We start from the raw sequence: 25812 nt of genomic DNA, 5'->3' as shown, positions 1-25812 counted from the left end.
CACAATAAAAAGTACTGGCCTGCGCAGCGATCAAACCTACGACCTTCGCGTTATTAGCACGACGTTCTACCCGACTGAGCTAGCAGGCCGCAGTAGCAAGAGTGGCTTCTGACACTGGCCATACGCCTTCCGTACACATATTGTCACCATCAATAAATTGGTATTTAAATTGTCTAGCTACACACGCGACACCAGGTGACGGCCAGTAGAACACAACAAAAAGTACTGGCCTGCGCAGCGATCGAACCTACGACCTTCGCGTTATCAGCACGAACGCTTTAACCGACTGAGCTAGCTGGCCGGAGTAGCAAGTCCGGCTTCTAACACTGGCCATAGGCCTTCGCTACACATTCGGTCATCATCAATAAATTGGTCTTTAAATTGTCTAGCTACACACCCGACACCAGGTGACGGCCAGTAGAACACAATAAAAAAATATTTGCCTGTCCAGGGATCGAACCTACGACCTTCGCGTTATTAGAACGACGCCCTAACCGACTGAGCTAGCAGGCCGGAGTAGCGAGTGCGGCTTCTAACACTGGGAATACATCTTCGGTACACATTCGGTCATCATCAATAAATTGGTCTTTAAATTGTCTAGCTACACAGCCGACACCAGGTGACGGCCAGTAGAACACAACAAAAAGTACTGGCCTGCGCAGCTATCGAACCTACGACCTTCGCGTTATCAGCACGAACGCTCTAACTGACTTAGCTAGCTGGCCGGAGTAGGAAGTCCGGCTTCTAACACTGGGAGTACATCTTCGGTACACATTCGGTTGTCATCAATAAATCGGTCTTTAAATTGTCTAGCTACACACCCGACACCAGGTGACGGCCAGTAGAACACAAAAAAAATACTGGCCTGCGCAGGGATCAAACCAACAACCTTCGCGTTATTAGCACGACGCTCTAACCGACTGAGCTAGCAGGCCGGAGTAGCGAGTGCGGCTTCTAACACTGGGAATACATCTTCGGTACACATTCGGTCATCATCAATAAAGTGGTATTTAAATTGTCTAGCTACACACGCGACACCAGGTAACGGCCAGTAGAACACAATAAAAAGTACTGGCCTGCGCAGCGATCAAACCTACGACCTTCGCGTTATTAGCACGACGCTCTACCCGACTGAGCTAGCAGGCCGCAGTAGCAAGAGTGGCTTCTGACACAGGCCATACGCCTTCCGTACACATATTGTCACCATCAATAAATTGGTATTTAAATTGTCTAGCTACACACGCGACACCAGGTGACGGCCAGTAGAACACAACAAAAAGTACTGGCCTGCGCAGCGATCGAACCTACGACCTTCGCGTTATCAGCACGAACGCTTTAACCGACTGAGCTAGCTGGCCGGAGTAGCAAGTCCGGCTTCTAACACTGGCCATAGGCCTTCGCTACACATTCGGTCATCATCAATAAATTGGTCTTTAAATTGTCTAGCTACACACCCGACACCAGGTGACGGCCAGAAAAACACAATAAAAAAAATACTTGCCTGTGCAGGGATCGAACCTACGACCTTCGCGTTATTAGAACGACGCTCTAACCGACTGAGCTAGCAGGCCGGAGTAGCGAGTGTGGCTTCTAACACTGGGCATACGCCTTCGGTACACATTCGGTCATCATCATAAATTGGTCTTTAAATTGTCTAGCTACACACCCGACACCAGGTGACGGCCAGTAGAACACAATAAAAAAATACTGGCCTGCGCAGGGATCGCACCTACGACCTTCGCGTTATTAGCACGAACGCTCTAACCGACTGAGCTAGCTGGCCGGAGTAGGAAGTCCGGCTTCTAACACTGGGCATACGCCTTCGGTACACATTCGGTCATCATCAAGAAATTGGTCTTTAAATTGTCTAGCTACACACCGGCACCAGGTGACGGCCAGTAGAACATAATAAAAAAAATACTGGCCTGCGCAGGGATCGAACCTACGACCTTCGCGTTATTAGCACGACGCTCTAACCGACTGAGCTAGCAGGCCGGAGTAGCGAGTGCGGCGTCTAACACTGGGCATACGCCTTCGGTACACATTCGGTCATCATCATAAATTGGTCTTTAAATTGTCTAGCTACACACCCGACACCAGGTGACGGCCAGTAGAACACAATAAAAAAAATACTGGCCTGCGCAGGGATCGCACCTACGACCTTCGCGTTATTAGCACGAATGCTCTAACCGACTGAGCTAGCTGGCCGGAGTAGGAAGTCCGGCTTCTAACACTGGGCATACGCCTTCGGTACACATTCGGTCATCATCAATAAATTGGTCTTTAAATTGTCTAGCTACACACCCGACACCAGGTGACGGTCAGTAGAACATAATAAAAAAATACTGGCCTGCGCAAGGATCGAACCTACGACCTTCGCGTTATTAGCACGATGCTCTAACCGACTGAGCTAGCACGCCGGAGTAGCGAGTCCGGCTTCTAACACTGGGAATACATCTTCGGTACACATTCGGTCATCATCAATAAAGTGGTATTTAAATTGTCTAGCTACACACGCGACACCAGGTAACGGCCAGTAGAACACAATAAAAAGTACTGGCCTGCGCAGCGATCAAACCTACGACCTTCGCGTTATTAGCACGGCGCTCTACCCGACTGAGCTAGCAGGCCGCAGTAGCAAGAGTGGCTTCTGACACAGGCCATACGCCTTCCGTACACATATTGTCACCATCAATAAATTGGTATTTAAATTGTCTAGCTACACACGCGACACCAGGTGACGGCCAGTAGAACACAACAAAAAGTACTGGCCTGCGCAGCGATCGAACCTACGACCTTCGCGTTATCAGCACGAACGCTTTAACCGACTGAGCTAGCTGGCCGGAGTAGCAAGTCCGGCTTCTAACACTGGCCATAGGCATTCGCTACACATTCGGTCATCATCAATAAATTGGTCTTTAAATTGTCTAGCTACACACCCGACACCAGGTGACGGCCAGTAGAACACAATAAAAAAAATACTTGCCTGTGCAGGGATCGAACCTACGACCTTCGCGTTATTAGAACGACGCTCTAACCGACTGAGCTAGCAGGCCGGAGTAGCGAGTGTGGCTTCTAACACTGGGCATACGCCTTCGGTGCATATTCGGTCATCATCAATAAATTGGTCTTTAAATTGTCTAGCTACACACCCGACACCAGGTGACGGCCAGTAGAACATAATAAAAAAAATACTGGCCTGCGCAGGGATCGAACCTACGACCTTCGCGTTATTAGCACGACGCTCTAACCGACTGAGCTAGCAGGCCAGAGTAGCGAGTGCGGTTTCTAACACTGGGCATACGCCTTCGGTACACATTCGGTCATCATCATAAATTGGTCTTTAAATTGTCTAGCTACACACCCGACACCAGGTGACGGCCAGTAGAACACAATAAAAAAATACTGGCCTGCGCAGGGATCGCACCTACGACCTTCGCGTTATTAGCACGATGCTCTAACCGACTGAGCTAGCAGGCCGGAGTAGCGAATGCGGCTTCTAACACTGGGAATACATCTTCGGTACACATTCGGTCATCATCAATAAAGTGGTATTTAAATTGTCTAGCTACACACCCGACAGCTGGTGACGGCCAGTAGAACACAATAAAGATACTGGCCTGCGCAGCGATTGAACCTACGACCTTCGCGTTATTAGCACGAACGCTCTAACCGACTGAGCAAGCTGGCCGGAGTAGCAAGTCCGGCTTCTAACACTGGGCATACGCCTTGGGTACAAATTCGGTCATCATCAATAAATTGGTCTTTAAATTGTCTAGTTACACACCCGACACCAGCTGACGGGCAGTAGAACACAACAAAAAGTACTGGCCGGCGCAGCGATCGAACCTACGACCTTCGCGTTATTAGCACGAACGCTCTAACCGACTGAGCTAGCTGGCCGGAGTAGCAAGTCCGGCTTCTAACACTGGCCATACGCCTTCCGTACACATATTGTCACCATCAATAAATTGGTATTTAAATTGTCTAGCTACACACGCGACACGAGATGACGGCCAGTAGAACACAACAAAAAGTACTGGCCTGCGCAGCGATCGAACCTACGACCTTCGCGTTATCATCACGAACGCTCTAACCGACTGAGCTAGCTGGCCGGAGTAGCAAGTTCGGCTTCTAACACTGGCCATACGCCTTCGGTACAGATTCGGTCATCATCGATAAATTGGTCTTTAAATTGTCTAGCTACACACCCGACAGCTGGTGACGGCCAGTAGAACACAATAAAGATACTGGCCTGCGCAGCGATTGAACCTACGACCTTCGCGTTATTAGCACGAACGCTCTAACCGACTGAGCTAGCTGGCCGGAGTAGCATGTCCGGCTTCTAACACTGGGCATACGCCTTGGGTACACATTCGGTCATCATCAATAATTTGGTCTTTAAATTGTCTAGCTACACACCCGACAGCTGGTGACGGCCAGTAGAACACAACAAAAAGTACTGGCCTGCGCAGCGATCGAACCTACGACCTTCGCGTTATCAGCACGAACGCTCTAACCGACTGAGCTAGCTGGCCGGAGTAGCAAGTTCGGCTTCTGACACTGGGCATACGCCTTCGGTACAGATTCGGTCATCATCAATAAATTGGTCTTTAAATTGTCTAGCTACACACCCGACAGCTGGTGACGGCCAGTAGAACACAATAAAGATACTGGCCTGCGCAGCGATTGAACCTACGACCTTCGCGTTATTAGCACGAACGCTCTAACCGACTGAGCAAGCTGGCCGGAGTAGCAAGTCCGGCTTCGAACACTGGGCATACGCCTTGGGTACACATTCGGTCATCATCAATAAATTGGTCTTAAATTGTCTAGTTACATACCCGACACCAGCTGACGGGCAGTAGAACACAACAAAAAGTACTGGCCGGCGCAGCGATCGAACCTACGACCTTCGCGTTATTAGCACGAACGCTCTAACCGACTGAGCTAGCTGGCCGGAGTAGCAAGTCCGGCTTCTAACACTGGGCATACGCCTTCGGTACACATTCGGTCATCATCAATAAATTGGTCTTTAAATTGTCTAGCTACACACCCGACACCAGGTGACGGCCAGTAGAACATAATAAAAAAACTACTGGATTGCGCAGTGATCGAACCTACGACCTTCGCGTTATTAGCACGACGCTCTAACCGACTGAGCTAGCTGGCCGGAGTAGCAAGTCCGGCTTCTAACACTGGGCATACGCCTTCGGTACACATTCGGTCATCATCAAGAAATTGGTCTTTAAATTGTCTAGCTACACACCCGGCACCAGGTGACGGCCAGTAGAACATAATAAAAAAAATACTGGCCTGCGCAGGGATCGAACCTACGACCTTCGCGTTATTAGCACGACGCTCTAACCGACTGAGCTAGCAGGCCGGAGTAGCGAGTGCGGCGTCTAACACTGGGCATACGCCTTCGGTACACATTCGGTCATCATCATAAATTGGTCTTTAAATTGTCTAGCTACACACCCGACACCAGGTGACGGCCAGTAGAACACAATAAAAAAAATACTGGCCTGCGCAGGGATCGCACCTACGACCTTCGCGTTATTAGCACGAATGCTCTAACCGACTGAGCTAGCTGGCCGGAGTAGGAAGTCCGGCTTCTAACACTGGGCATACGCCTTCGGTACACATTCGGTCATCATCAATAAATTGGTCTTTAAATTGTCTAGCTACACACCCGACACCAGGTGACGGTCAGTAGAACATAATAAAAAAATACTGGCCTGCGCAAGGATCGAACCTACGACCTTCGCGTTATTAGCACGATGCTCTAACCGACTGAGCTAGCACGCCGGAGTAGCGAGTCCGGCTTCTAACACTGGGAATACATCTTCGGTACACATTCGGTCATCATCAATAAAGTGGTATTTAAATTGTCTAGCTACACACGCGACACCAGGTAACGGCCAGTAGAACACAATAAAAAGTACTGGCCTGCGCAGCGATCAAACCTACGACCTTCGCGTTATTAGCACGACGCTCTACCCGACTGAGCTAGCAGGCCGCAGTAGCAAGAGTGGCTTCTGACACAGGCCATACGCCTTCCGTACACATATTGTCACCATCAATAAATTGGTATTTAAATTGTCTAGCTACACACGCGACACCAGGTGACGGCCAGTAGAACACAACAAAAAGTACTGGCCTGCGCAGCGATCGAACCTACGACCTTCGCGTTATCAGCACGAACGCTTTAACCGACTGAGCTAGCTGGCCGGAGTAGCAAGTCCGGCTTCTAACACTGGCCATAGGCCTTCGCTACACATTCGGTCATCATCAATAAATTGGTCTTTAAATTGTCTAGCTACACACCCGACACCAGGTGACGGCCAGTAGAACACAATAAAAAAAATACTTGCCTGTGCAGGGATCGAACCTACGACCTTCGCGTTATTAGAACGACGCTCTAACCGACTGAGCTAGCAGGCCGGAGTAGCGAGTGTGGCTTCTAACACTGGGCATACGCCTTCGGTGCATATTCGGTCATCATCAATAAATTGGTCTTTAAATTGTCTAGCTACACACCCGACACCAGGTGACGGCCAGTAGAACATAATAAAAAAAATACTGGCCTGCGCAGGGATCGAACCTACGACCTTCGCGTTATTAGCACGACGCTCTAACCGACTGAGCTAGCTGGCCGGAGTAGCAAGTCCGGCTTCTAACACTGGCCATACGCCTTCCGTACACATATTGTCACCATCAATAAATTGGTATTTAAATTGTCTAGCTACACACGCGACACGAGATGACGGCCAGTAGAACACAACAAAAAGTACTGGCCTGCGCAGCGATCGAACCTACGACCTTCGCGTTATCATCACGAACGCTCTAACCGACTGAGCTAGCTGGCCGGAGTAGCAAGTTCGGCTTCTAACACTGGCCATACGCCTTCGGTACAGATTCGGTCATCATCGATAAATTGGTCTTTAAATTGTCTAGCTACACACCCGACAGCTGGTGACGGCCAGTAGAACACAATAAAGATACTGGCCTGCGCAGCGATTGAACCTACGACCTTCGCGTTATTAGCACGAACGCTCTAACCGACTGAGCTAGCTGGCCGGAGTAGCATGTCCGGCTTCTAACACTGGGCATACGCCTTGGGTACACATTCGGTCATCATCAATAATTTGGTCTTTAAATTGTCTAGCTACACACCCGACAGCTGGTGACGGCCAGTAGAACACAACAAAAAGTACTGGCCTGCGCAGCGATCGAACCTACGACCTTCGCGTTATCAGCACGAACGCTCTAACCGACTGAGCTAGCTGGCCGGAGTAGCAAGTTCGGCTTCTGACACTGGGCATACGCCTTCGGTACAGATTCGGTCATCATCAATAAATTGGTCTTTAAATTGTCTAGCTACACACCCGACAGCTGGTGACGGCCAGTAGAACACAATAAAGATACTGGCCTGCGCAGCGATTGAACCTACGACCTTCGCGTTATTAGCACGAACGCTCTAACCGACTGAGCAAGCTGGCCGGAGTAGCAAGTCCGGCTTCGAACACTGGGCATACGCCTTGGGTACACATTCGGTCATCATCAATAAATTGGTCTTAAATTGTCTAGTTACATACCCGACACCAGCTGACGGGCAGTAGAACACAACAAAAAGTACTGGCCGGCGCAGCGATCGAACCTACGACCTTCGCGTTATTAGCACGAACGCTCTAACCGACTGAGCTAGCTGGCCGGAGTAGCAAGTCCGGCTTCTAACACTGGGCATACGCCTTCGGTACACATTCGGTCATCATCAATAAATTGGTCTTTAAATTGTCTAGCTACACACCCGACACCAGGTGACGGCCAGTAGAACATAATAAAAAAACTACTGGATTGCGCAGTGATCGAACCTACGACCTTCGCGTTATTAGCACGACGCTCTAACCGACTGAGCTAGCTGGCCGGAGGAGCAAGTCCGGCTTCTAACACTGGGCATACCAGCCTTCGGTACACATTCGGTCATCATCATAAATTTGTCTTTAAATTGTCTAGCTACACACCCGACACCTGGTGACGGCCAGTAGAACACAATAAAAAATACTGGCTTGCGCAGGGATCGAACCTACGACCTTCGCGTTATTAGAACGACGCTCTAACCGACTGAGCTAGCAGGCCGGAGTAGCGAGTGTGGCTTCTAACACTGGGCATACGCCTTCGGTGCATATTCGGTGATCATTAATAAATTGGTCTTTAAGTTTACTAGCAATACACCGGACACCAAAAGACGGCCAGTAGAACACAACAAAAAGTACTGGCCTGCGCAGCGATCGAACCTATGACCTTCGCGTTATTAGCACGAACGCTCTATCCGACTGAGCTAGCTGGCAGGAGTAGCAAGTCTGGCTTCTAACACTGGGAATACATCTTTAGTACACATTCGGCCATCATCAATAAATTGGTCTTTAAATTGTCTAGCTACACACCCGACACCAGGTGACGGCCAGTAGAACACAATAAAAAAAATACTTGCCTGTGCAGGGATCAAACCTACGACCTTCGCGTTATTAGCACGACGCTCTAACCGACTGAGCTAGCAGGCCGCAGTAGTGAGCGTGGCTTCTAACACTGGGCATACGCCTTCCGTACACATTCTGTCATCATCAATAAATTGGTCTTTAAATTGTCTAGCTACACACGCGACACCAGGTGACGGCCAGTAGAACACAATAAAAAGTACTGGCCTTCGCGGTGATAGAACCTACGACCTTCGCGTGATTAGCACGACGCTCTAACCGACTGAGCTAGCTGGCCGGAGTAGCAAGTCCGGCTTCTAACACTGGGCATACCAGCCTTCGGTACACAGTCGGTCATCATCATAAATTGGTCTTTAAATTGTCTAGCTAGACACCCGACACCTGGTGATGGCCAGTAGAACACAATAAAAAATACTGGCTTGCGCAGGGATCGCACCTACGACCTTCGCGTTATTAGCACGACGCTCTAACCGACTGAGTTAGCAGGCCGGAGTAGCGAATGCGGCTTCTAACACTGGGAGTACATCTTCGGTACGCATTCGGTCATCCTCAATAAAGTGGTATTTAAATTGTCTAGCTACACACGCGACACCAGGTAACGGCCAGTAGAACACAATAAAAAGTACTGGCCTGCGCAGGGATCGAACCTACGACCTTCGCGTAATTAGCGCGACGCTCTAACCGACTGAGCTAGCAGGTTTTTTTTTTCTTTATTGCCTGTTTTCGGCTCACGTAAACAATACACATAATAACTGATAATTACACAACACAATCCAAAACATTGTAAAAACCGTGGCACAAACAATGTGGCCACGCATCTGTTAAAATGTTTTTATCGTCGATAGTAATTCGACGCGCGGCAACCATTCTGGGGGGGATTCCTGCAACTTTTGTTCATCCACAAAATTTCTTATATACTCTTTGAAGTACTGGGTGGGTGCTCGTGCATCTACATCAAAGTGCATGGCTGCCATCCTGGATTTCCAAATGCTATGAAGAGCCATAAGCATTATCATATCATATGGGGTACCATCGTCACTTTGTGTTTGCAAATAGCGGATGCTATATGCATCAATGGGGAAATCTTTTTTGATCGTGCGCTGGAGCATGTCCCAAAGAAAAACAGCATCCCAGCAGTCAATGAATACATGCTCAATTGTCTCCTCCTTTCTGCATATTATGCAATGCTTGCCCCAAGGAACGTAAAACCCCTTTGCAGCCATCCAGGTTTTGACGGTCAGCGTACCGGTATGTAATTTAAAAAAGAAATTCTTAGCACCTGGCGATATTTTCATCGCCTTGACGCGCTTTAGTACAGTGTGGCCATGGCATACATTGTAAAGGGACCGATACAAAGGCACTGGTAAAAACACATCACATAGGTCCTTGTACAACTTTCTTCGTCGGACTTGACTCAAGTATTCAAGTGAAAACCGCACTGACAGAAACCTACAAGAAAGTACAACTTCGCGGAGAAAGCCATAAACACCACTAGGTGTTTATGGCTGCAGGTTGATACAACCATGTTACGGTTGTATCAACGCTGCAGGTTGATACAACCATGTTAGGCAAGTGTTGCCCCAGGCGAAGTTGACAGACAGTGCGAAGGAATGGGTTGTCGACGTCTCTAAAGAAACAAAATAGATTGACTACCTGTCTTAAAAACAAATGCGACAAGCCGAGTCCTCCATTTCGCACTCGAAGAAAGAAATTGGTCCGACTCGATCTTTCCCAAGGCGATTCCCACACAAAGACAGCGAACACACGGTGAAATTTTCGGATGTTTACCCTTGAACAATGTAAGACTTGTAAGATATACCAAATTTTACTCACTAAAAATATGTTGCAAATTGTGGCTTTAGAAAACATAGACCAATTCCAGCCATTCCACTTGTTCACTCTTTCCCGCAGGTTATCAACTTGGCTCCTCCAGTACGAGTCGCTGTCTTTGTAGCATTCGAGGGGGGCACCCAAGTATTTCACCGGTGTCGTAACAAACCTTATGCTGGCAAAACTGTCTGGGGTTTCTGCCCAGTCACCGTGCCAAAAGCCAAGGCATTTTCCCCAGTTTACAGCGCTGCCACTTGCAGCACACAAGTTAGTAACGCATTTGACAGCATTTGCTATGCTGTCAGAGTCCGCGCAAAAAATGGCAATATCGTCCGCATAAGCCAACAGTCGGACTTCAACCTCGTGCAGCTTAAACCCACGGACACAGTCATTCTCTATGACACTCAAACAAAAGGACTCTATGTACAAACAAAACAATAACGGTCAGAGAGGACAACCCTGACGGACCGAACGCTTGACTGGGAGGCGGTTCCCCACCACCTTGTTAACGATTAGCCGCGTTGAGCAGTCTCGGTACGCCATGACAACCCCCTCTTTATTTTCCCTAAATTAACATAATCTAGGATGCACAGCAGAATTTCATGAGGCACCCTGTCAAAAGCCTTCTCGAGGTCGATTTGCAGCATTGCGACTCGCGCACCAATAGCGTCGCAACATTCGAGGATGCTCCGGGCTGCGTGTATATTCGTGAGGATAGTTCGACCTTTAATGCCGCACGTCTGATGCGGCCCCACGAGCTCCGTAATGACTGTTTGCAACCTTTTAGCTAGGATTTTCATGAATATCTTGTAATCTCCATTAGTGAGGCAGATTGGGCGGTAAGAATTTACTTTGCGCAGTGAAACGGGGTCTTCCGATTTTGGTATAAGAACAGTGTGAGATGATGAAAAGGACGGGGGTAATATTTTCAACTCGAATGCCTCATTATAAACGTCAGCAAAGACTGGTGTTATTTCAAACTTGAAACACTTATAAAAGGCGGAAGTCAGACCATTAGGGCCAGGCGATTTCCCGGGATGCATACTTTCAATAGCACTGTTAACTTCCTCTTCCGAAATGGGTTCCTCCAATAATTCTTTTGCATTATTGTCAAGCTTTGGCATCAGCGGTAAAAAATCTTTTTTAAAACGATCGACATCAACTGAGCTGGCGGCGAATAAACCATTGAAGTGCTCAAAGAAAGCACGCTCGATAACATCTGGGACATCGCTGACCTCACCCTCGTGTTCAATTTCTGTTATCTGATTACGACGCGCATGCCACTTTTCTGAGCCCAACGCCCTTTTTGACGGTGCTTCTGCCGTTATCAGTCGCTCGGCTCTTGCCCGAACCATAGCACCGCGGTATCTTTCGACATCGAACCGCTCAATTTTACTTTTCAACGCGCGAATATCTTCAAGAAACATGCCGGGCAATCTACATTCTTCGAGGAGCAATTTTTCCAGGTTTCTGCGCATGAGCTTTTCTTCTGCTCCTTTTTCTCTGCTTATAGCGCTCGAGCGTTCCAAAGCCTTCAATTTAACGACCTGCTTGAAGTTCTCCCATTTTTCTCTAAACGTCTTTTTACTGCGAACTTTCATTTTTGCAACTTCCGTCATTACTTCCTCCATAAATTTTTCATCACTCAGCAGATTCGAATTCAATTTCCATAGTTGCCACTCGAAGGCCCTTTTCGTTTCTTTCGTGCTAGCTACTACAAAGCTAGCCAAGCAGTGGTCACTAAATGAAACGGCGTTAACACGGTATGCCTTGTAAAGCGGTACCAATTCTACACTCACGTACGCCCTATCTAGTCGGGCATGGCTGGCTGCCTGAAAGTGGGTGTACTGCATAGTCCGGCCACCACCGAGACATTCAGCCACATCCTCCAAACCATGTTCTCTTACTATATCGCTTAAGACAGCCGTACTTGCATCCCTGTAATGTCGTTCCCTAGTTTTGTCTTTGGCTGAAAGGACGCAGTTGAAATCGCCAATAATGATTAGGAGCCTATTACATTTGGTATACTGCTTTAGTTGTTCGAAAAATATGCGTAATTCGTCAGTGACAGTCGGTGCGTACAAGCATATTACGCGCCATTCCAAACCCGAAAACAAAAGATCGCAAACAATGAGCCGACCAGACGGACATGACGTTGAGGCTTCTACTTTAGCACCCAGACTCTGTCTGACGAACAAAACGCAACCGGAAGAAGTCCCTATGGCATGGCTAACTATAACAGAATACTGCGGCAAGAATTGGCGCATCATGCCCCCAGTTTCATCGTCACCATGGACTTTAGTCTCTTGGACTGCCAGTATGTCAAGGTCGAGGTCACTTACTAGCCGATAAAGTTGACATTGTTTTCTCCGTGAGGCCAGGCCACGCACATTTAAAGTGGCCACACGGATTGAATTTTCTATTTGCACCATTGTAAGGCTACGAAAAACCCAGGGGCATGGCGCTTACCTTACAACTGCAATTCCTTCCTGAACGCCTTGTCCCAGTACAGTCCTTAAGTTGGCGAAGGCAGCGTTTCCGCCGTCTTGCGCTCCGACGAAATGCTTGGCCGTGGCCGGATGGTAGGCCGCCGAGCGGGAGTCGTCTTGGCGGGTGGTTCGTCCGGCGAGGCAGCAGTGGTGCCCTTGTCTTTTTTCCCTTCGTCACGGGGACGCTTCCCCGTCACAGTGCCACTGTCGCTTTCAATCCCAGTCATCGGTTCAGCCTCGGAGGGGGTCTCGTCTGCTGAGCCAAGACACGTGTCGCCGGTGCTTCTTGCATCCACCTTTTCACTACTTTCGCCTACGCCTTCATATGGAAGCCCGGCGTCGGGCTTACCTGGTGCTTCACACACGCCCTCTTCTTGACGGCATGACGACCCATCTTCCACAGCACAGCTCGGGTTAACTCCTGCTGTTTCTTCCGAGTCTGCTTCGTCCATGACGTGCTCCAGTGCATCACTTTCCTGCGCTGGTCCAGTCACACTGGCATATGTCTTCGCGCAGTCGGCGTCTTCGTGGCCGAAGCGGCGAGAACGACTGCAGCGGGGTACTCGGCAGTCGCGACGTATGTGACCGGTACTCTTGCACCGTAGGCACAACGGTGCACGGCCTGGAACGACAACGAGAGTCAGCTCTCCGGCAATCTTGAGCTGGTGCGGAATGTCATCCACCTTGACGTCGGAGTGCAGCTTTAGTCCCACAGACCGCGTCGTTGAGCCCTTTTCTGTGATGCCCGGTGCTCGCCACTTCTCCCGTTTCACTTCGAACACTTTCCCATAGGGAGTCAAGGCAACACGCACGTCTTCGTCGGTCACGCCGTGCAGCAACCAGTGAAGCTTCAAGCGAACCTCGCGGTTATTTGGGTCAATGAGCAAACATGGGCGCTCCTTTACCTTCACATCGATGGCGGAGAGTAACTTCCGAGCAGCCTCAGCACTCGTCAGTGTCACAGCCCATACGGGGTTCATTTGATACGCCCCCAACGCCAAAACGTCGTCGAGCGCACCAAGCTTGGCCAAAGTGTCCCGGTAATCTTCGACGCGGTAAGGCCGGGCTCTCGGATCACCATGCATGAAAACGGTATTCGCAGCGATGCGTCCGGAAGGCAGATTGGGCAAAATCACCTGATAATCGTCGGCGCTAGGCGCAAAAATCTTGTCACCGCGGCCCGGTCGGGCCGCTGATACCGCTCCGTCGGAGCCGAACATTCCGCGACCGTATCGCTCAAAAGCCGGAAGTGGAATGACTGAGCTAGCATGCCGGAGTAGCGAGTGTGGCTTCTAACATTGAGCATACGCCTTCGGTACACATTTGGTCATCATGAATAAATTGGTCTTTAAATTTACTAGCTATACACCCGACACCAGGTGACGGCCAGTAGAACACAATAAAAAAATACTGGCCTTCGCAGTGATCGAACCTACGACCTTCGCGTTATTAGCAAGACGCTCTAACCGACTGAGCTAGCTGGCCGGAGTAGCAAGTCCGGCTTCTAACACTGGGCATACCAGCCTTCGGTACACATTCGGTCATCATCATAAATTGGTCTTTAAAATGTCTAGCTACACACCCGACACCTTGTGACGGCCAGAAGAACACAATAAAAAATACTGGCTTGCGCAGGGATTGAACCTACGAACTTCGCGTTATTAGAACGAATGCTCTAATCGACTGAGCTAGCTGGCCGCAGTAGCAAGTCCGGCTTCAAAACACTGGGCATACGCCTTCGGTACACATTCGGTCATCATCAATAAATTGGTCTTTAAATTGTCTAGCTACACACCCGACACCAGGTGATGGCCAATGGAACACAATAAAAAATACTGGCTTGCGCAGGGATCGAACCTACCACTTTCGCGTTATTAGAACGACGCTCTAACTGACTGAGCTAGCAGGCCGGAGTAGCTAGTGTGGCTCCTAACACTGGGCATACGCCTTCGGTGCATATTCGGTCATCATCAATAAATTGGTCTTTAAATTGTCTAGCTACACACCCGACACCAGGTGACCGCCAGTAGAACACAACAAAAAGTACTGGCCTGCACAGCGATCGAACCTACGACCTTCGCGTTATCAGCACGAACGCTCTTACCGACTGAGCTAGCTGGCCGTAGTAGCAAGTCCGGCTTCTAACACTGGCCATACGCCTTCGGTACAGATTCGGTCATCATCAATGAATTGGTCTTTAAATTGTCTAGCTACACACCCGACAGCTGGTGATGGCCAGTAGAACACAATAAAAATACTGGCCTGCGCAGCGATTGAACCTACGACCTTCGCGTTAATAGCACGAACGCTCTAACCGACTGAGCTAGCTGGCCGGAGTAGCAAGTCCGGCTTCTAACACTGGGCATACGCCTTGGGTACACATTCGGTCATCATCAATAAATTGGTCTTTAAATTGTCTAGCTACACACCCGACACTAGCTGACGGGCAATAGAACACAACAAAAAGTACTGGCCAGCGCAGCGATCCAACCTACGACCTTCGCGTTATTAGCACGAACGCTCTAACCGACTGAGCTAGCTGGCCGGAGTAGCAAGTCCGGCTTCTAACACTGGGCATACGCCTTCGGTACACATTCGGTCATCATCAATAAATTGGTCTTTAAATTGTCTAGCTACACACCCGACACCAGGTGATGGCCAGTAGAACATAATAAAAAATACTGGATTGCGCAGGGATCGAACCTTCGACCTTCGCGTTATTAGCACGACGCTCAAACCGACTGAGCTAGCTGGCCGGAGTAGCAAGTCCGGCTTCTAACACTGGGCATACGCCTTCGGTACACATTCGGTCATCATCATAAATTGGTCTTTAAATTGTCTAGCTACACACCCGACACCAGGTGACGGCCAGTAGAACACAATAAAAAATACTGGCCTGCGCAGGGATGGAACCTAAGACCTTCGCGTTATTAGCACGACGCTCTAACCGACAGAGCTAGCAGGCCGCAGTAGCGAGTGCGGCTTCTAACACTGGGCATACACATTCGGTCATCATCAATGAATTAGTCTTTAAATTGTCTAGCTAAACACCCGACACCAGGTGATGGCCAGTAGAACACAATAAAAAATACAGGCCTGCGCAGGGATCGAACCTAAGACCTTCGCGTTATTTGCACGATGCTCTAACCGACTGAGCTAGCAGGCCGGAGTAGCGAGTAGGGCTTCTAACACTGGGAATACATCTTCGGTACACATTCGGTCATCATCAATAACTTGGTCTTTAAATTGTCTAGCTACACAGCCGACACCAGGTGACGGCCAGTAGAACACAACAAAAAGTACTGGCCTGCGCAGCGATCGAACCTACGACCTTCGCGTTATCAGCACGAACGCTCTAACTGACTGAGCTAGCTGGCCGGAGTAGCAAGTCCGGCTTCTAACACTGGCCATAGGCCTTCGGTACACATTCGGTCATCATCAATAAATTGGTCTTTAAATTGTCTAGCTACACACCCGACACCAGGTGACGGCCATTTGAATACAATAAAAAAAATTCTTGCCTGTGCAGGGATCGAACCTACGACCTTCGCGTTATTAGCACGACGCTCCAACCGACTGAGCAAGCAGGCCGCAGTAGTGAGTGTGGCTTCTGACACTGGGCATACGCCTTCCGTACACATTCTGTCATCATCAATAAATTGGTCTTTAAATTGTCTAGCTACACACGCGACACGAGGTGACTGCCAGTAGAACACAATAAAAAGTACTGGCCTTCGCAGTGATCGAACCTACGACCTTCGCGTTATAAGCACGACGCTCTAACCGACTGAGCTAGCTGGCCGGAGTAGCAAGTCCGGCTTCTAACACTGGGCATACCAGCCTTCAGTACACATTCGGTCATCATCATAAATTGGTCTTTAAATTGTCTAGCTACACACCCGACACCTTGTGACGGCCAGTAGAACACAATAACAAATACTGGCTTGCGCAGGGATAGAACCTACGAACTTCGCGTTATTAGAACGACGCTCTAACCGACTGAGCTAGCAGGCCGGAGTAGCGAGTGTGGATTCTAACACTAGGCATACGCCTTCGGTGCATATTCGGTCATCATCAATAAATTGGTCTTTAAATTTACTAGCAATACACCCGACACCAGAAGACGGCCAGTAGAACACAACAAAAAGTACTGGCCTGCGCAGCGATCGAACCTACGACCTTCGCGTTATTAGCACGAACGCTCCATCCGACTGAGATAGCTGGCCGGAGTAGCAAGTCTGGCTTCTAACACTGTTCATACGCCTTCGGTACACATTCAGTCATCATTAATAAATTGGTCTTTAAATTGTCTAGCTACACACCCGACACCAGGTGAGGGCCAGTAGAACACAATAAAAAATACTGGCCTGCGCAGGGATCGAACCTACGATCTTTGCGTTATTAGCACGACGCTCTAACCGACTGAGCTAGCAGGCTTTTTTTTGTTTCTTTATTGCCTGTTTTTGGCTCACGTAAACAATACACATATTACCTGATACACAACACAATCCAAAACATTGTAAAAACCGTGGCTCAAAGATGTGGCCACGCATCTGTTAAAATGTTTTTATCGTCGATAGTAATTCGACGCGCGGCAACCATTCTGAGGGGAATTCCTCCAACTTTTGTTCATCCACAAAATTTTTTATATACTCTTTGAAGTACTGGGTGGGTGCTCGTGCATCTACATCAAAGTGCATGGCTGCCATCCTGGATTTCCAAATGCTATGAAGAGCCATAAGCATTATCATATCATATGGGGTACCATCGTCAATTTGTATTTGCAAATAGCGGATGCCATATGCATCAATGGGGAAATCTTTTTTGATCGTGCGCTGGAGCACGTCCCAAAGAAAAACAGCATCCCAGCAGTCAATGAATACATGCTCAATTGTCTCCTCCTTTCTGCATATTATGCAATGCGTGCCCCAAGGAACGTAAAACCCCTTTGCAGCCATCCAGGTTTTGACGGTCAGCGTACCGGTATGTAATTTAAAAAAGAAATTCTTAGCACCTGGCGATATTTTCATCGCCTTGACGCGCTTTAGTACAGTGTGGCCATGGCATACATTGTAAAGGGACCGATACAAAGGCACTGGTAAAAACACATCACATAGGTCCTTGTACAACTTTCTTCGTCGGACTTGACTCAAGCATTCAAGTGAAAACAGCACTGACAGAAACCTACAAGAAAGTACAACTTCGCGGAGAAAGCCATAAACACCACCAGGTACGCTGCAGGTTGATACAACCATGTTAGGCAAGTGTTGCCCCAGGCGAAGTTGACAGACAGTGCGAAGGAATGGGTTGTCGACGTCTCTAAAGACACAAAATAGACTGACTACCTGTCTTAAAAACAAATGCGACAAGCCGAGTCCTCCATTTCGCACTCGAAGAAATAAATTGGTCTGACTCGATCTTTCCCAAGACGATTCCCACACAAAGACCGCGAACACACGGTGAAATTTTTGGATGTTTACCCTTGAACAATGTAAGACTTGTAAGATATACCAAATTTTACTCACTAAGAATATGTTGCAAATTGTGGCTTTAGAAAACATAGACCAATTCCAGCCATTCCACTTGTTCACTCTTTCCCGCAGGTTATCAACTTGGCTCCTCCAGTACGAGTCGCTGTCTTTGTAGCATTCGAGGGGGGCACCCAAGTATTTCACCGGTGTCGTAACAAACCTTATGCTGGCAAAACTGTCTGGGGTTTCTGCCCAGTCACCGTGCCAAAAGCCAAGGCATTTTCCCCAGTTTACAGCGCTGCCACTTGCAGCACACAAGTTAGTAACGCATTTCACAGCATTTGCTATGCTGTCAGAGTCCGCGCAAAAAATGGCAATATCGTCCGCATAAGCCAACAGTCAGACTTCAACCTCGTGCAGCTTAAACCCACGGACACAGTCATTCTCTATGACACTCAAACAAAAAGACTCTATGTACAAACAAAACAATAACGGTGAGAGAGGACAACCCTGACGGACCGAACGCTTGACTGGGATGCGCTTCCCCACCACCTTGTTAATGATTAGCCGCGTTGAGCAGTCTCGGTACGCCATGACAACCCCCTCTTTGATTATTTTCCCTAAATTCACATAATCTAGGATGCACAGCAGAATTTCATGAGGCACCCTGTCAAAAGCCTTCTCGAGGTCGATTTGCAGCATTGCGACTCGCGCACCAATAGCGTCGCAACATTCGAGGATGCTCCGGGCTGCGTGTATATTCGTGAGGATAGTTCGACCTTTAATGCCGCACGTCTGATGCGGCCCCACGAGCTCCGTAATGACTGTTTGCAACCTTTTAGCTAGGATTTTCATGAATATCTTGTAATCTCCATTAGTGAGGCAGATTGGGCGGTAAGAATTTACTTTGCGCAGTGCAACGGGGTCTTCCGATTTTGGTATAAAAACAGTGTGAGATGATGAAAAGGACGGGGGTAATATTTTCAACTCGAATGCCTCATTATAAACGTCAGCAAAGACTGGTGTTATTTCAAACTTGAAACACTTATAAAAGGCGGAAGTCAGACCATCAGGGCCAGGCGATTTCCCGGGATGCATACTTTCAATAGCACTGTTAACTTCCTCTTCCAAAATGGGTTCCTCCAATAATTCTGACTGAGCTAGCAGGCCGGAGTAGCAAGTCCGGCTTCTAACACTGGGCATACCAGCCTTCAGTACACTTTCGGTCATCATCATAAATTGGTCTTTAAATTGTCTAGCTACACACCCGACACCTGGTGACGGCCAGTAGAACACAATAAAACATACTGACCTGCGCAGCGATCGAACCTACCACCTTCGCGTTATTAGCACGAACGCTCTAACCGACTGAGCTAGCAGGCCGGAGTAGCTAGTGTGGCTTCTAACACTGGGCATACGCCTTCGGTGCATATTCGGTCATCATCAATAAATTGGTCTTTAAATTTACTAGCAATACACCCGACACCAGAAGACGGCCAGTAGAACACAACAAAAAGTACTGGCCTGCGCAGCGATCGAACCTATGACCTTCGTGTTATTAGCAAGAACGCTCTAACCGACTGAGCTAGCAGGCCGGAGTAGCGAGTGCGGCTTCTAACTCTGGGAATACATCTTCGGTACACATTCGGTTGTCATCAATAAATTGGTCTTTAAATTATCTAGCTACACACCCGACACCAGGTGAGGGCCAGTAGAACACAATAAAAAATACTGGCCTGCGCAGGGATCGAACTTACGACCTTCGCGCTATTAGCACGACGCTCTAACCGACTGAGCTAGCAGGCCGGAGTAGCGAGTGCGGCTTCTAACACTGGGAATACATCTTCGGTACACATTCGGTTGTCATCAATAAATTGGTCTTTAAATTTTCTAGCTACACACCCAACACCAGGTGACGGCCAGTAGAACACAACAGAAAGTACTGGCCTGCGCAGCGATCGAACCTACGACCTTCGCGGCATTAGCACGAACGCTCTAACCGACTGAGCTAACAGGCCGGAGTAGCGAGCGCGGCTTCTAACACTGGGCATACATATTCGGAACACATTCGGTCATCATCAATACATTGGTCTTTAAATTGTCTAGCTACACACCCGACACCAGGTGACGGCCAGTACAGCACAATAAAAAATACTGGCCTGCGCAGGGATCGAACCTACGACTTTCGCGTTATTAGCACGACGCTCTAACCGACAGAGCTAGCAGGCCGCAGTAGCGAGTGCGGCTTCTAACACTGGGCATACACATTCGGTCATCATCAATGAATTGGTCTTTAAATTGTCTAGCTACACACCCGACACCAGGTGACGGCCAGTAGAACACAACAAAAAGTACTGGCCTGCGCAGCGATCGAACCTACGACCTTCGCGTTATTAGCAAGAACGCTCTAACCGACTGAGCTAGCAGGCCGGAGTAGCGAGTGCGGCTTCTAACACTGGGAATACATCTTCGGTACACATTCGGTTGTCATCAATAAATTGGTCTTTAAATTGTCTAGCTACACACCCGACACCAGGTGAGGGCCAGTAGAACACAATAAAAAATACTGGCCTGCGCAGGGATCAAACCTACGACCTTCGCGTTATTAGCACGACGCTCTAACCGACTGAGTTAGCAGGCCGGAGTAGCGAGTGCGGCTTCTAACACTGGGAATACATCTTCGGTACACATTCGGTTGTCATCAATAAATTGGTCTTTAAATTTTCTAGCTACACACCCAACACCAGGTGACGGCCAGTAGAACACAACAGAGAGTACTGGCCTGCGCAGCGATCGAACCTACGACCTTCGCGGCATTAGCACGAACGCTCTAACCGACTGAGCTAACAGGCCGGAGTAGCGAGCGCGGCTTCTAACACTGGGCATACATCTTCGGAACACATTCGGTCATCATCAATACATTGGTCTTTAAATTGTCTAGCTACACACCCGACACCAGGTGACGGCCAGTACAGCACAATAAAAAATACTGGCCTGCGCAGGGATCGAACCTACGACTTTCGCGTTATTAGCACGACGCTCTAACCGACTGAGCTAGCATGCCGGAGTAGCGACTGCGGCTTCTAACACTGGGCATACGCCTTCGGTACACATTCGGTCACCATCATAAATTGGTCTTTAAATTGTCTAGCTCCACACCCGACACCTGGTGACGGCCAGTAGATCACAATAAAAAATACTGGCTTGCGCAGGGATCGAACCTTCGACTTTCGCGTTATTAGAACGACGCTCTAACTGACTGAGCTAGCAGGCCGGAGTAGCTAGTGTGGCTTCTAACACTGGGCATACGCCTTCGGTGCATATTCGGTCATCATCAATAAATTGGCCTTTAAATTTACTAGCAATACACCCGACACCAGAAGACGGCCAGTAGAACACAACAAAAAGTACTGGCCTGCGCAGCGATCGAACCTACGACCTTCGCGTTATTAGCACGAACGCTCTAACCGACAGAGCTAGCAGGCCGCAGTAGCGAGTGCAGCTTCTAACACTGGGCATACACATTCGGTCATCATCAATGAATTGGCCTTTAAATTGTCTAGCTACACACCCGACACCAGGTGACGGCCAGTAGACCACAACAAAAAGTACTGGCCTGCGCAGCGATCGAACCTACGACCTTCGCGTTATTAGCAAGAACGCTCTAACTGACTGAGCTAGCAGGCCGGAGTAGCGAGTGCGGCTTCTAACACTGGGAATACATCTTCGGTACACATTCGGTTGTCATCAATAAATTGGTCTTTAAATTGTCTAGCTACACACCCGACACCAGGTGAGGGCCAGTAGAACACAATAAAAAATACTGGCCTGCGCAGGGATCGAACCTACGACCTTCGCGTTATTAGCACGACGCTCTAACCGACTGAGCTAGCAGCCCGAAGTAGCTAGTGCGGCTTCTAACACTGGGAATACATCTTCGGTACACATTCGGTTCTCATCAATAAATTGGTTTTTAAATTGTCTAGCTACACACCCAACACCAAGTGACGGCCAGTAGAACACAACAGAAAGTACTGGTCTGCGCAGCGATCGAACCTACGACTTTCGCGGCATTAGCACGAACGCTCTAACCGACTGAGCTAATAGGCCGGAGTAGCGAGCGCGGCTTCTAACACTGGGCATACGCCTTCGGTACACATTCGGTCATCATCAATAAATTGGTCTTTAAATTGTCTAGCTACACATCCAACACCAGGTGACGGCCAGTAAAAATAATAAAAAAATACTGGCTTGCGCAGGGATCGAACCTACGACCTTCGCGTTATTAGCACGACGCTCTAACCGACTGAGCTAGCAGGCCGGAGTAGCGAGTGTGGCTTCTAAAATTGCGCATACGCCTTCGGTACACCTTCGGTCATCATGAATAAATTGGTCTTTCAATTTACTAGCTATACACCCGACACCAGAAGACGGCCAGTAGAACACAAGAAAAAGTACTGGCCTGCGCAGCGATCGAACCTACGACCTTCGCGCTATTAGCACGAACGCTCTATCCGACTGAGCTAGCTGGCCAGAGTAGCAAGTCTGGCTTCTAACATTGGGCATACGCCTTCGGTACACATTTGGTCATCATTAATAAATTGGTCTTTAAATTGTCTAGCTACACACCCGACTCCAGGTGACGGCCAGTAGAACACAATAAAAAATACTGGCCTGCGCAGGGATCGAACCTACGACCTTCGCGTTATTAGGACGACGCTCTAACCGACTGAGCTAGCAGGCCGGAGTAGCGAGTGCGGCTTCTAACACTGGGCATACGCCTTCGGTGCATATTCGGTCATCATCAATAAATTGGCCTTTAAATTTACTAGCTATACACCCGACACCAGAAGACGGCCAGTAGAACACAAGAAAAAGTACTGGCCTGCGCAGCGATCGAACCTACGACCTTCGCGCTATTAGCACGAACGCTCTATCCGACTGAGCTAGCTGGCCAGAGTAGCAAGTCTGGCTTCTAACATTGGGCATACGCCTTCGGTACACATTTGGTCATCATTAATAAATTGGTCTTTAAATTGTCTAGCTACACACCCGACTCCAGGTGACGGCCAGTAGAACACAATAAAAAATACTGGCCTGCGCAGGGATCGAACCTACGACCTTCGCGTTATTAGCACGACGCTCTAACCGACTGAGCTAGCAGGCCGGAGTAGCGACTGCGGCTTCTAACACTGGGCATACGCCTTCGGTACACATTCGGTCATCATCATAAATTGGTCTTTAAATTGTCTAGCTACACACCCGACACCAGGTGACGGCCAGTAGAACACAATAAAAAATTCTGGCCTGCGCAGGGATGGAACCTAAGACCTTCGCGTTATTAGCACGACGCTCTAACCGACAGAGCTAGCAGGCCGCAGTAGCCAGTGCGGCTTCTAACACTGGGCATACACATTCGGTCATCATCAATGAATTGGTCTTTAAATTGTCTAGCTACACACCCGACACCAGGTGACGGCTAGTAGAACACAACAAAAAGTACTGGCCTGCGCAGCGATCGAACCTACGACCTTCGCGTTATTAGCATGAACGCTCTATCCGACTGAGCTAGCTGGCCGGAGTAGCAAGTCCGGCTTCTAACACTGGGCATACGCCTCGGTACACATTCGGTCATCATCAATAAATTGGTCTTTAAATTGTCTAGCTACACACCCAACACCAGGTGACGGCCAGTAGAAAATAATAAGAAAATACTGGCTTGCGCAGGGATCGAACCTACGACCTTCGTGTTATTAGCACGACGCTCGAACCGACTGAGCTAGCTGGCCGGAGTAGCAAGTCCGGCTTCTAACACTGGGCATACCAGCCTTCGGTACACATTCGGTCATCATCATAAATTGGTCTTTAAATTGTCTAGCTACACACCCGACACCTGGTGACGGCCAGTAGAACACAATAAAACATACTGACCTGCGCAGCGATCAAACCTGCGACCTTCGCGTTATTAGCACGAACGCTCTAACCGACTGAGCTGGCCGGAGTAGCAAGTCCGGCTTCTAACACTGGGCATACCAGCCTTCGGTACACATTCGGCCATCATCATAAATTGGTCTTTAAATTGTCTAGCTACACACCCGACACCTGGTGACGGCCAGTAGAACACAATAAAAAATACTGGCTTGTGCAGGGATCGAACCTACGACTTTCGCGTTATTAGAACGACGCTCTAACTGACTGAGCTAGCAGGCCGGAGTAGCTAGTGTGGCTTCTAACACTGGGCATACGCCTTCGGTGCATATTCGGTCATCATCAATAAATTGGTCTTTAAATTTACTAGCAATACACCCGACACCAGAAGACGGCCAGTAGAACACAACAAAAAATACTGGCCTGCGCAGCGATCTAACCTACGACCTTCGCGTTATTAGCACGAACGCTCAGTCCGACTGAGATAGCTGGCCGGTGTAGCAAGTCTGGCTTCTAACACTGTTCATACGCCTTCGGTACACATTCTGTCATCATTAATAAATTGGTCTTTAAATTGTCTAGCTACACACCCGACACCAGGTGAGGGCCAGTAGAACACAATAAAAAATACTGGCCTGCGCAGGGATCGAACCTACGACCTTCGCGTTATTAGCACGACGCTCTAACCGACTGAGCTAGCAGGCCGGAGTAGCGAGTGCGGCTTCTAACACTAGGAATACATCTTCGGTACACATTCGGTTGTCATCAATAAATTGGTCTTTAAATTGTCTAGCTACACACCCGACACCAGGTGACGGCCAGTAGAACACAACAAAAAGTACTGGCCTGCGCAGCGATCGAACCTACGACCTTCGCGGCATTAGCACGAACGCTCTAACCGACTGAGCTAACAGGCCGGAGTAGCGAGCGCGGCTTCTAACACTGGGCATTCATCTTCGGAACATATTCGGTCATCATCAATACATTGGTCTTTAAATTGTCTAGCTACACACCCGACACCAGGTGACGGCCAGAACAGCACATTAAAAAATACTGGCCTGCGCAGGGATCGAACCTACGACCTTCGCGTTATTAGCACGACGCTCTAACCGACTGAGCTAGCAGACCGGAGTAGCGACTGCGGCTTCTAACACTGGGCATACGCCTTCGGTACACATTCGGTCATCATCATAAATTGGTCTTACAATCGTCTAGCTACACACCCGACACCAGGTGACGGCCGCTAGAACACAATAAAAAATACTGGCCTGCGCAGGGATGGAACCCAAGACCTTCGCGTTATTAGCACGACGCTCTAACCGACAGAGCTAGCAGGCCGCAGTAGCGAGTGCGGCTTCTAACACTGGGCTTACACATTCGGTCATCATCAATGAATTTGTCTTTAAATTGTCTAGCTACACACCCGACACCAGGTGACGGCCATTAGAACACAACAAAAAGTACTGGCCTGCGCAGCGATCGAACATACGACCTTCGCGTTATTAGCATGAACGCTCTATCCGACTGAGCTAGCTGGCCGGAGTAGCAAGTCCGGCTTCTAACACTGGGCATACGCCTTCGGTACACATTCGG

General features: G+C 48.8%; 61 non-coding genes across 61 annotated transcripts; all 61 read right to left on the bottom strand.

Annotated features, from left to right (window-relative positions):
* Nucleotides 1-15: 15 nt before the first annotated feature.
* On the bottom strand, nt 16-89 carry TRNAI-AAU (transfer RNA isoleucine (anticodon AAU)). The gene has a single exon. It is a non-coding gene; the product is annotated as a tRNA-Ile (tRNA).
* Nucleotides 90-226: 137 nt separating this feature from the next.
* On the bottom strand, nt 227-301 carry TRNAI-GAU (transfer RNA isoleucine (anticodon GAU)). The gene has a single exon. It is a non-coding gene; the product is annotated as a tRNA-Ile (tRNA).
* A 560-nt stretch (nt 302-861) lies between these two features.
* Nucleotides 862-935, bottom strand: TRNAI-AAU (transfer RNA isoleucine (anticodon AAU)). The gene has a single exon. It is a non-coding gene; the product is annotated as a tRNA-Ile (tRNA).
* Nucleotides 936-1072: 137 nt separating this feature from the next.
* Nucleotides 1073-1146, bottom strand: TRNAI-AAU (transfer RNA isoleucine (anticodon AAU)). The gene has a single exon. It is a non-coding gene; the product is annotated as a tRNA-Ile (tRNA).
* A 137-nt stretch (nt 1147-1283) lies between these two features.
* Nucleotides 1284-1358, bottom strand: TRNAI-GAU (transfer RNA isoleucine (anticodon GAU)). Its single transcript has one exon. It is a non-coding gene; the product is annotated as a tRNA-Ile (tRNA).
* A 139-nt stretch (nt 1359-1497) lies between these two features.
* On the bottom strand, nt 1498-1571 carry TRNAI-AAU (transfer RNA isoleucine (anticodon AAU)). The gene has a single exon. It is a non-coding gene; the product is annotated as a tRNA-Ile (tRNA).
* A 137-nt stretch (nt 1572-1708) lies between these two features.
* On the bottom strand, nt 1709-1783 carry TRNAI-AAU (transfer RNA isoleucine (anticodon AAU)). The gene has a single exon. It is a non-coding gene; the product is annotated as a tRNA-Ile (tRNA).
* Nucleotides 1784-1921: 138 nt separating this feature from the next.
* On the bottom strand, nt 1922-1995 carry TRNAI-AAU (transfer RNA isoleucine (anticodon AAU)). Its single transcript has one exon. It is a non-coding gene; the product is annotated as a tRNA-Ile (tRNA).
* A 138-nt stretch (nt 1996-2133) lies between these two features.
* TRNAI-AAU (transfer RNA isoleucine (anticodon AAU)) lies at nt 2134-2208 on the bottom strand. Its single transcript has one exon. It is a non-coding gene; the product is annotated as a tRNA-Ile (tRNA).
* Nucleotides 2209-2346: 138 nt separating this feature from the next.
* On the bottom strand, nt 2347-2420 carry TRNAI-AAU (transfer RNA isoleucine (anticodon AAU)). The gene has a single exon. It is a non-coding gene; the product is annotated as a tRNA-Ile (tRNA).
* A 137-nt stretch (nt 2421-2557) lies between these two features.
* Nucleotides 2558-2631, bottom strand: TRNAI-AAU (transfer RNA isoleucine (anticodon AAU)). The gene has a single exon. It is a non-coding gene; the product is annotated as a tRNA-Ile (tRNA).
* Nucleotides 2632-2768: 137 nt separating this feature from the next.
* Nucleotides 2769-2843, bottom strand: TRNAI-GAU (transfer RNA isoleucine (anticodon GAU)). Its single transcript has one exon. It is a non-coding gene; the product is annotated as a tRNA-Ile (tRNA).
* A 139-nt stretch (nt 2844-2982) lies between these two features.
* On the bottom strand, nt 2983-3056 carry TRNAI-AAU (transfer RNA isoleucine (anticodon AAU)). Its single transcript has one exon. It is a non-coding gene; the product is annotated as a tRNA-Ile (tRNA).
* A 139-nt stretch (nt 3057-3195) lies between these two features.
* On the bottom strand, nt 3196-3269 carry TRNAI-AAU (transfer RNA isoleucine (anticodon AAU)). Its single transcript has one exon. It is a non-coding gene; the product is annotated as a tRNA-Ile (tRNA).
* A 137-nt stretch (nt 3270-3406) lies between these two features.
* TRNAI-AAU (transfer RNA isoleucine (anticodon AAU)) lies at nt 3407-3480 on the bottom strand. Its single transcript has one exon. It is a non-coding gene; the product is annotated as a tRNA-Ile (tRNA).
* A 348-nt stretch (nt 3481-3828) lies between these two features.
* Nucleotides 3829-3903, bottom strand: TRNAI-AAU (transfer RNA isoleucine (anticodon AAU)). Its single transcript has one exon. It is a non-coding gene; the product is annotated as a tRNA-Ile (tRNA).
* Nucleotides 3904-4251: 348 nt separating this feature from the next.
* Nucleotides 4252-4326, bottom strand: TRNAI-AAU (transfer RNA isoleucine (anticodon AAU)). The gene has a single exon. It is a non-coding gene; the product is annotated as a tRNA-Ile (tRNA).
* A 137-nt stretch (nt 4327-4463) lies between these two features.
* On the bottom strand, nt 4464-4538 carry TRNAI-GAU (transfer RNA isoleucine (anticodon GAU)). The gene has a single exon. It is a non-coding gene; the product is annotated as a tRNA-Ile (tRNA).
* A 347-nt stretch (nt 4539-4885) lies between these two features.
* TRNAI-AAU (transfer RNA isoleucine (anticodon AAU)) lies at nt 4886-4960 on the bottom strand. Its single transcript has one exon. It is a non-coding gene; the product is annotated as a tRNA-Ile (tRNA).
* A 352-nt stretch (nt 4961-5312) lies between these two features.
* TRNAI-AAU (transfer RNA isoleucine (anticodon AAU)) lies at nt 5313-5386 on the bottom strand. The gene has a single exon. It is a non-coding gene; the product is annotated as a tRNA-Ile (tRNA).
* A 138-nt stretch (nt 5387-5524) lies between these two features.
* TRNAI-AAU (transfer RNA isoleucine (anticodon AAU)) lies at nt 5525-5599 on the bottom strand. The gene has a single exon. It is a non-coding gene; the product is annotated as a tRNA-Ile (tRNA).
* A 138-nt stretch (nt 5600-5737) lies between these two features.
* On the bottom strand, nt 5738-5811 carry TRNAI-AAU (transfer RNA isoleucine (anticodon AAU)). The gene has a single exon. It is a non-coding gene; the product is annotated as a tRNA-Ile (tRNA).
* Nucleotides 5812-5948: 137 nt separating this feature from the next.
* Nucleotides 5949-6022, bottom strand: TRNAI-AAU (transfer RNA isoleucine (anticodon AAU)). The gene has a single exon. It is a non-coding gene; the product is annotated as a tRNA-Ile (tRNA).
* A 137-nt stretch (nt 6023-6159) lies between these two features.
* On the bottom strand, nt 6160-6234 carry TRNAI-GAU (transfer RNA isoleucine (anticodon GAU)). Its single transcript has one exon. It is a non-coding gene; the product is annotated as a tRNA-Ile (tRNA).
* Nucleotides 6235-6373: 139 nt separating this feature from the next.
* Nucleotides 6374-6447, bottom strand: TRNAI-AAU (transfer RNA isoleucine (anticodon AAU)). The gene has a single exon. It is a non-coding gene; the product is annotated as a tRNA-Ile (tRNA).
* Nucleotides 6448-6586: 139 nt separating this feature from the next.
* On the bottom strand, nt 6587-6660 carry TRNAI-AAU (transfer RNA isoleucine (anticodon AAU)). The gene has a single exon. It is a non-coding gene; the product is annotated as a tRNA-Ile (tRNA).
* Nucleotides 6661-7008: 348 nt separating this feature from the next.
* TRNAI-AAU (transfer RNA isoleucine (anticodon AAU)) lies at nt 7009-7083 on the bottom strand. Its single transcript has one exon. It is a non-coding gene; the product is annotated as a tRNA-Ile (tRNA).
* Nucleotides 7084-7220: 137 nt separating this feature from the next.
* Nucleotides 7221-7295, bottom strand: TRNAI-GAU (transfer RNA isoleucine (anticodon GAU)). The gene has a single exon. It is a non-coding gene; the product is annotated as a tRNA-Ile (tRNA).
* A 347-nt stretch (nt 7296-7642) lies between these two features.
* On the bottom strand, nt 7643-7717 carry TRNAI-AAU (transfer RNA isoleucine (anticodon AAU)). The gene has a single exon. It is a non-coding gene; the product is annotated as a tRNA-Ile (tRNA).
* A 351-nt stretch (nt 7718-8068) lies between these two features.
* TRNAI-AAU (transfer RNA isoleucine (anticodon AAU)) lies at nt 8069-8142 on the bottom strand. Its single transcript has one exon. It is a non-coding gene; the product is annotated as a tRNA-Ile (tRNA).
* A 351-nt stretch (nt 8143-8493) lies between these two features.
* On the bottom strand, nt 8494-8567 carry TRNAI-AAU (transfer RNA isoleucine (anticodon AAU)). Its single transcript has one exon. It is a non-coding gene; the product is annotated as a tRNA-Ile (tRNA).
* A 349-nt stretch (nt 8568-8916) lies between these two features.
* TRNAI-AAU (transfer RNA isoleucine (anticodon AAU)) lies at nt 8917-8990 on the bottom strand. The gene has a single exon. It is a non-coding gene; the product is annotated as a tRNA-Ile (tRNA).
* A 137-nt stretch (nt 8991-9127) lies between these two features.
* On the bottom strand, nt 9128-9201 carry TRNAI-AAU (transfer RNA isoleucine (anticodon AAU)). The gene has a single exon. It is a non-coding gene; the product is annotated as a tRNA-Ile (tRNA).
* A 5666-nt stretch (nt 9202-14867) lies between these two features.
* Nucleotides 14868-14942, bottom strand: TRNAI-GAU (transfer RNA isoleucine (anticodon GAU)). Its single transcript has one exon. It is a non-coding gene; the product is annotated as a tRNA-Ile (tRNA).
* A 136-nt stretch (nt 14943-15078) lies between these two features.
* Nucleotides 15079-15153, bottom strand: TRNAN-AUU (transfer RNA asparagine (anticodon AUU)). The gene has a single exon. It is a non-coding gene; the product is annotated as a tRNA-Asn (tRNA).
* Nucleotides 15154-15290: 137 nt separating this feature from the next.
* Nucleotides 15291-15365, bottom strand: TRNAI-AAU (transfer RNA isoleucine (anticodon AAU)). Its single transcript has one exon. It is a non-coding gene; the product is annotated as a tRNA-Ile (tRNA).
* A 137-nt stretch (nt 15366-15502) lies between these two features.
* TRNAI-AAU (transfer RNA isoleucine (anticodon AAU)) lies at nt 15503-15576 on the bottom strand. The gene has a single exon. It is a non-coding gene; the product is annotated as a tRNA-Ile (tRNA).
* A 136-nt stretch (nt 15577-15712) lies between these two features.
* On the bottom strand, nt 15713-15786 carry TRNAI-AAU (transfer RNA isoleucine (anticodon AAU)). The gene has a single exon. It is a non-coding gene; the product is annotated as a tRNA-Ile (tRNA).
* Nucleotides 15787-15912: 126 nt separating this feature from the next.
* Nucleotides 15913-15986, bottom strand: TRNAI-AAU (transfer RNA isoleucine (anticodon AAU)). The gene has a single exon. It is a non-coding gene; the product is annotated as a tRNA-Ile (tRNA).
* A 351-nt stretch (nt 15987-16337) lies between these two features.
* Nucleotides 16338-16411, bottom strand: TRNAI-AAU (transfer RNA isoleucine (anticodon AAU)). The gene has a single exon. It is a non-coding gene; the product is annotated as a tRNA-Ile (tRNA).
* A 137-nt stretch (nt 16412-16548) lies between these two features.
* TRNAI-UAU (transfer RNA isoleucine (anticodon UAU)) lies at nt 16549-16622 on the bottom strand. The gene has a single exon. It is a non-coding gene; the product is annotated as a tRNA-Ile (tRNA).
* Nucleotides 16623-16760: 138 nt separating this feature from the next.
* TRNAI-AAU (transfer RNA isoleucine (anticodon AAU)) lies at nt 16761-16834 on the bottom strand. The gene has a single exon. It is a non-coding gene; the product is annotated as a tRNA-Ile (tRNA).
* A 349-nt stretch (nt 16835-17183) lies between these two features.
* On the bottom strand, nt 17184-17257 carry TRNAI-AAU (transfer RNA isoleucine (anticodon AAU)). Its single transcript has one exon. It is a non-coding gene; the product is annotated as a tRNA-Ile (tRNA).
* A 2342-nt stretch (nt 17258-19599) lies between these two features.
* Nucleotides 19600-19674, bottom strand: TRNAI-AAU (transfer RNA isoleucine (anticodon AAU)). The gene has a single exon. It is a non-coding gene; the product is annotated as a tRNA-Ile (tRNA).
* A 349-nt stretch (nt 19675-20023) lies between these two features.
* On the bottom strand, nt 20024-20097 carry TRNAI-AAU (transfer RNA isoleucine (anticodon AAU)). Its single transcript has one exon. It is a non-coding gene; the product is annotated as a tRNA-Ile (tRNA).
* Nucleotides 20098-20234: 137 nt separating this feature from the next.
* TRNAI-AAU (transfer RNA isoleucine (anticodon AAU)) lies at nt 20235-20309 on the bottom strand. Its single transcript has one exon. It is a non-coding gene; the product is annotated as a tRNA-Ile (tRNA).
* Nucleotides 20310-20446: 137 nt separating this feature from the next.
* On the bottom strand, nt 20447-20520 carry TRNAI-AAU (transfer RNA isoleucine (anticodon AAU)). Its single transcript has one exon. It is a non-coding gene; the product is annotated as a tRNA-Ile (tRNA).
* A 126-nt stretch (nt 20521-20646) lies between these two features.
* On the bottom strand, nt 20647-20721 carry TRNAI-AAU (transfer RNA isoleucine (anticodon AAU)). Its single transcript has one exon. It is a non-coding gene; the product is annotated as a tRNA-Ile (tRNA).
* A 137-nt stretch (nt 20722-20858) lies between these two features.
* On the bottom strand, nt 20859-20932 carry TRNAI-AAU (transfer RNA isoleucine (anticodon AAU)). Its single transcript has one exon. It is a non-coding gene; the product is annotated as a tRNA-Ile (tRNA).
* A 137-nt stretch (nt 20933-21069) lies between these two features.
* On the bottom strand, nt 21070-21144 carry TRNAI-AAU (transfer RNA isoleucine (anticodon AAU)). The gene has a single exon. It is a non-coding gene; the product is annotated as a tRNA-Ile (tRNA).
* Nucleotides 21145-21281: 137 nt separating this feature from the next.
* Nucleotides 21282-21355, bottom strand: TRNAI-AAU (transfer RNA isoleucine (anticodon AAU)). The gene has a single exon. It is a non-coding gene; the product is annotated as a tRNA-Ile (tRNA).
* A 347-nt stretch (nt 21356-21702) lies between these two features.
* TRNAI-AAU (transfer RNA isoleucine (anticodon AAU)) lies at nt 21703-21777 on the bottom strand. The gene has a single exon. It is a non-coding gene; the product is annotated as a tRNA-Ile (tRNA).
* Nucleotides 21778-22115: 338 nt separating this feature from the next.
* TRNAI-AAU (transfer RNA isoleucine (anticodon AAU)) lies at nt 22116-22189 on the bottom strand. Its single transcript has one exon. It is a non-coding gene; the product is annotated as a tRNA-Ile (tRNA).
* A 349-nt stretch (nt 22190-22538) lies between these two features.
* Nucleotides 22539-22612, bottom strand: TRNAI-AAU (transfer RNA isoleucine (anticodon AAU)). The gene has a single exon. It is a non-coding gene; the product is annotated as a tRNA-Ile (tRNA).
* A 349-nt stretch (nt 22613-22961) lies between these two features.
* On the bottom strand, nt 22962-23035 carry TRNAI-AAU (transfer RNA isoleucine (anticodon AAU)). The gene has a single exon. It is a non-coding gene; the product is annotated as a tRNA-Ile (tRNA).
* A 349-nt stretch (nt 23036-23384) lies between these two features.
* TRNAI-AAU (transfer RNA isoleucine (anticodon AAU)) lies at nt 23385-23458 on the bottom strand. The gene has a single exon. It is a non-coding gene; the product is annotated as a tRNA-Ile (tRNA).
* Nucleotides 23459-23594: 136 nt separating this feature from the next.
* Nucleotides 23595-23668, bottom strand: TRNAI-AAU (transfer RNA isoleucine (anticodon AAU)). The gene has a single exon. It is a non-coding gene; the product is annotated as a tRNA-Ile (tRNA).
* A 338-nt stretch (nt 23669-24006) lies between these two features.
* On the bottom strand, nt 24007-24080 carry TRNAI-AAU (transfer RNA isoleucine (anticodon AAU)). The gene has a single exon. It is a non-coding gene; the product is annotated as a tRNA-Ile (tRNA).
* A 770-nt stretch (nt 24081-24850) lies between these two features.
* On the bottom strand, nt 24851-24924 carry TRNAI-AAU (transfer RNA isoleucine (anticodon AAU)). The gene has a single exon. It is a non-coding gene; the product is annotated as a tRNA-Ile (tRNA).
* Nucleotides 24925-25061: 137 nt separating this feature from the next.
* TRNAI-AAU (transfer RNA isoleucine (anticodon AAU)) lies at nt 25062-25136 on the bottom strand. The gene has a single exon. It is a non-coding gene; the product is annotated as a tRNA-Ile (tRNA).
* Nucleotides 25137-25273: 137 nt separating this feature from the next.
* Nucleotides 25274-25347, bottom strand: TRNAI-AAU (transfer RNA isoleucine (anticodon AAU)). The gene has a single exon. It is a non-coding gene; the product is annotated as a tRNA-Ile (tRNA).
* Between the last annotated feature and the right edge of the window lie 465 nt (nt 25348-25812).

This window comes from Rhipicephalus microplus, chromosome X, assembly GCF_043290135.1.
Source record: "Rhipicephalus microplus isolate Deutch F79 chromosome X, USDA_Rmic, whole genome shotgun sequence".
NCBI lineage: Eukaryota > Metazoa > Arthropoda > Arachnida > Ixodida > Ixodidae > Rhipicephalus > Rhipicephalus microplus.
Note: the sequence above shows the minus strand (reverse complement) of the source record. Positions and strands in the feature narration are given on the sequence as shown.